Consider the following 5,126-nt stretch of genomic DNA (forward strand, 5'->3'; position numbering starts at 1 on the left):
TTGAGACACTTAGACTAAGCCTAAACCACAAAGATCTCTCCATAAAGATGGTTTTTATACTGTACTTCCACAATCTTCTGTCAGTACAAAAGAACAAGCGGCAGACATACTTAGGCTGAGACATGGTGGTTTGGTGCAGAGACCATGCATATCGTGGGAATATTTCAGCATTTCTGCTCTGGTTTTCAGTGTATTACACCAAAACACCCACCTGATGACATCATTTCAAGAGCAAAGCAGCAATTTGCAAAATTCAACTTCTTTGGGGAACTGAGCAATTGCTGAGCTGACAGCAAGTCCTGCTGGGTCCCTGTCACCTGCAGAGTGCCCGCATCCTCACCACGGTAGCGGGCATTGTGACAAAGGTTCTACGTCAGCTGGGTGTGGCAGCCGAGCGCCCGCTAGGGGAGGGGGAGCCTGTCAGCCCCGGGCCTGTCACTGCCTGCTGTCCCACGTGTCACCAGCGAGGCCTCTGAAAAGTTTCCAAAACATGCCCAGACTTGGGTCCAAAGTGGCCAAAAGTCTCCAAGAGACAAGTAGGAAAAAGGATATGGAAGAGAGTGAGAAAGTCAAGGGAGCAGGCCAAAGGGAGGCAAGAGAAAAAAGTAGTGCCGGGCTGCAGGACTGAAATGGAGGAATTGAAAGACGAAAGGCAGGAAGCAGGAGAGTTTGAGAAAAGGAGAGAAGAAAGAAGAGACATGCAGCCAGACGAGGGCTTAGTGAGAGAGGCTGGGACATAGAACAGGATGAGAAGGAAATAAGGCAAGGCAAGGCTAGGCCAAAGGACGTTTCTTTGATTTATATTTTCTACCACATTCATCTTGAGATGAGAGGAAAGCCATCAGACCATATGGATTAGGCCCAAACAAAAGCCCCGGCTACTTGAGACACTTAGACTAAGCCTGAACCAGAAAGATCTCTCCATAAAGATGGTTTTTTTACTGTACTTCCACAATCAGCTGGCAGTACAAAAGAACAAGCGGCAGACATACTTAGGCTGAGACATGGTGGTTTGGTGCAGAGACCATGCATATCATGGGAATATTTCAGCATTTCTGCTCTGGTTTTCAGTGTATTACACCAAAACACCCACCTGATGACATCATTTCAAGAGCAAAAGCAGCAATTTGCAGAATTCAGCTTCTTTGGGGAACTGAGCAATTGCTGAGCTGACAGCAAGTCCTGCTGGGTCCCTGTCACCTGCAGAGTGCCCGCATCCTCACCACGGTAGCGGGCATTGTGACAAAGGTTCTATGTCAGCTGGGTGTGGCAGCCGAGCGCCCGCTAGGGGAGGGGGAGCCTGTCAGCCCCGGGCCTGTCACTGCCTGCTGTCCCCACTGTCACCAGCGAGGCCTCTGAAAAGTTTCCAAAACCTCCCGAGACTTGGGTCCAAAGTGGCCAAAAGTCTCCAAGAGACAAGTCAGGAAGAAGAATATGGAAGAGAGGGAGAAAGCCAAGGGAGCAGGCCAAAGGGAGGCAAGAGGAAAAAGTAGTGCCGGGCTGCAGGACTGAAATGGAGGAATTGAAAGAGGAAAGCCAGGAAGCAGGAGAGTTTGAGAAAAGGAGAGAGGAAAGAAGAGACATGCAGCCAGACGAGGGCTTAGTGAGAGAGGCTGGGACAGAGAACAGGATGAGAAGGAAATAAGGCAAGGCAAGGCAATGCTAGGCCAAAGGACGTTTCTTTGATTTATATTTTCTACCACAATCAACTTGAGATGAGAGGAAAGCCATCAGACCATATGGATTAGGCCCAAACAAAAGCCCCAGCTACTTGAGACACTTAGACTAAGCCTAAACCACAAAGTTCTCTCCATAAAGATGGTTTTTATACTGTACTTCCACAATCTTCTGTCAGTACAAAAGAACAAGCGGCAGACATACTTAGGCTGAGACATGGTGGTTTGGTGCAGAGACCATGCATATCGTGGGAATATTTCAGCATTTCTGCTCTGGTTTTCAGTGTATTACACCAAAACACCCACCTGATGACATCATTTCAAGAGCAAAGCAGCAATTTGCAAAATTCAACTTCTTTGGGGAACTGAGCAATTGCTGAGCTGACAGCAAGTCCTGCTGGGTCCCTGTCACCTGCAGAGTGCCCGCATCCTCACCACGGTAGCGGGCATTGTGACAAAGGTTCTATGTCAGCTGGGTGTGGCAGCCGAGCGCCCGCTAGGGGAGGGGGAGCCTGTCAGTCCCGGGCCTGTCACTGCCTGCTGTCCCCCGTGTCACCAGCAAGGCCTCTGAAAAGTTTCCAAAACATGCCCAGACTTGGGTCCAAAGTGGCCAAAAGTCTCCAAGAGACAAGTCGGGAAAAGGATATGGAAGAGAGGGAGAAAGTCAAGGGAGCAGGCCAAAGGGAGGCAAGAGGAAAAAGTAGTGCCGGGCTGCAGGACTGAAATGGAGGAATTGAAAGACGAAAGCCAGGAAGCAGGAGAGTTTGAGAAAAGGAGAGAGGAAAGAAGAGACATGCAGCCAGACGAGGGCTTAGTGAGAGAGGCTGGGACAGAGAACAGGATGAGAAGGAAATAAGGCAAGGCAAGGCTAGGCCAAAGGACGTTTCTTTGATTTATATTTTCTACCACATTCATCTTGAGATGAGAGGAAAGCCATCAGACCATATGGATTAGGCCCAAACAAAAGCCCCGGCTACTTGAGACACTTAGACTAAGCCTGAACCAGAAAGATCTCTCCATAAAGATGGTTTTTATACTGTACTTCCACAATCAGCTGTCAGTACAAAAGAACAAGCGGCAGACATACTTAGGCTGAGACATGGTGGTTTGGTGCAGAGACCATGCATATCATGGGAATATTTCAGCATTTCTGCTCTGGTTTTCAGTGTATTACACCAAAACACCCACCTGATGACATCATTTCAAGAGCAAAAGCAGCAATTTGCAGAATTCAGCTTCTTTGGGGAACTGAGCAATTGCTGAGCTGACAGCAAGTCCTGCTGGGTCCCTGTCACCTGCAGAGTGCCCGCATCCTCACCACGGTAGCGGGCATTGTGACAAAGGTTCTATGTCAGCTGGGTGTGGCAGCCGAGCGCCCGCTAGGGGAGGGGGAGCCTGTCAGCCCCGGGCCTGTCACTGCCTGCTGTCCCCACTGTCACCAGCGAGGCCTCTGAAAAGTTTCCAAAACATCCCCAGACTTGGCTCCAAAGTGGCCAAAAGTCTCCAAGAGACAAGTCGGGAAGAAGAATATGGAAGAGAGGGAGAAAGCCAAGGGAGCAGGCCAAAGGGAGGCAAGAGGAAAAAGTAGTGCCGGGCTGCAGGACTGAAATGGAGGAATTGAAAGAGGAAAGCCAGGAAGCAGGAGAGTTTGAGAAAAGGAGAGAGGAAAGAAGAGACATGCAGCCAGACGAGGGCTTAGTGAGAGAGGCTGGGACAGAGAACAGGATGAGAAGGAAATAAGGCAAGGCAAGGCAATGCTAGGCCAAAGGACGTTTCTTTGATTTATATTTTCTACCACAATCAACTTGAGAGGAGAGGAAAGCCATCAGACCATATGGATTAGGCCCAAACAAAAGCCCCGGCTACTTGAGACACTTAGACTAAGCCTAAACCAGAAAGATCTCTCCATAAAGATGGTTTTTATACTGTACTTCCACAATCTTCTGTCAGTACAAAAGAACAAGCGGCAGACATACTTAGGCTGAGACATGGTGGTTTGGTGCAGAGACCATGCATATCGTGGGAATATTTCAGCATTTCTGCTCTGGTTTTCAGTGTATTACACCAAAACACCCACCTGATGACATCATTTCAAGAGCAAAGCAGCAATTTGCAAAATTCAACTTCTTTGGGGAACTGAGCAATTGCTGAGCTGACAGCAAGTCCTGCTGGGTCCCTGTCACCTGCAGAGTGCCCGCATCCTCACCACGGTAGCGGGCATTGTGACAAAGGTTCTATGTCAGCTGGGTGTGGCAGCCGAGCGCCCGCTAGGGGAGGGGGAGCCTGTCAGCCCCGGGCCTGTCACTGCCTGCTGTCCCCCGTGTCACCAGCAAGGCCTCTGAAAAGTTTCCAAAATATGCCCAGACTTGGGTCCAAAGTGGCCAAAAGTCTCCAAGAGACAAGTCGGGAAAAGGATATGGAAGAGAGGGAGAAAGTCAAGGGAGCAGGCCAAAGGGAGGCAAGAGAAAAAAGTAGTGCCGGGCTGCAGGACTGAAATGGAGGAATTGAAAGACGAAAGCCAGGAAGCAGGAGAGTTTGAGAAAAGGAGAGAGGAAAGAAGAGACATGCAGCCAGACGAGGGCTTAGTGAGAGAGGCTGGGACAGAGAACAGGATGAGAAGGAAATAAGGCAAGGCAAGGCAATGCTAGGCCAAGGGACGTTTCTTTGATTTATATTTTCTACCACAATCAACTTGAGATGAGAGGAAAGCCATCAGACCATATGGATTAGGCCCAAACAAAAGCCCCAGCTACTTGAGACACTTAGACTAAGCCTAAACCAGAAAGATCTCTCCATAAAGATGGTTTTTATACTGTACTTCCACAATCTTCTGTCAGTACAAAAGAACAAGCGGCAGACATACTTAGGCTGAGACATGGTGGTTTGGTGCAGAGACCATGCTTATCATGGGAATATTTCAGCATTTCTGCTCTGGTTTTCAGTGTATTACACCAAAACACCCACCTGATGACATCATTTCAAGAGCAAAAGCAGCAATTTGCAGAATTCAGCTTCTTTGGGGAACTGAGCAATTGCTGAGCTGACAGCAAGTCCTGCTGGGTCCCTGTCACCTGCAGAGTGCCCGCATCCTCACCACGGTAGCGGGCATTGTGACAAAGGTTCTATGTCAGCTGTGTGTGGCAGCCGAGCGCCCGCTAGGGGAGGGGGAGCCTGTCAGCCCCGGGCCTGTCACTGCCTGCTGTCCCCCCTGTCACCAGCGAGGCCTCTGAAAAGTTTCCAAAACCTCCCCAGACTTGGGTCCAAAGTGGCCAAAAGTCTCCAAGAGACATGTCGGGAAGAAGGATATGGAAGAGAGGGAGAAAGCCAAGGGAGCAGGCCAAAGCGAGGCAAGAGGAAAAAGTAGTGCCGGGCTGCAGGACTAAAATGGAGGAATTGAAAGACGAAAGCCAGGAAGCAGGAGAGTTTGAGAAAAGGAGAGAGGAAAGAAGA

Source organism: Patagioenas fasciata, unplaced genomic scaffold, assembly GCF_037038585.1.
Source record: "Patagioenas fasciata isolate bPatFas1 unplaced genomic scaffold, bPatFas1.hap1 Unplaced_4, whole genome shotgun sequence".
Classification (NCBI taxonomy): domain Eukaryota; kingdom Metazoa; phylum Chordata; class Aves; order Columbiformes; family Columbidae; genus Patagioenas; species Patagioenas fasciata.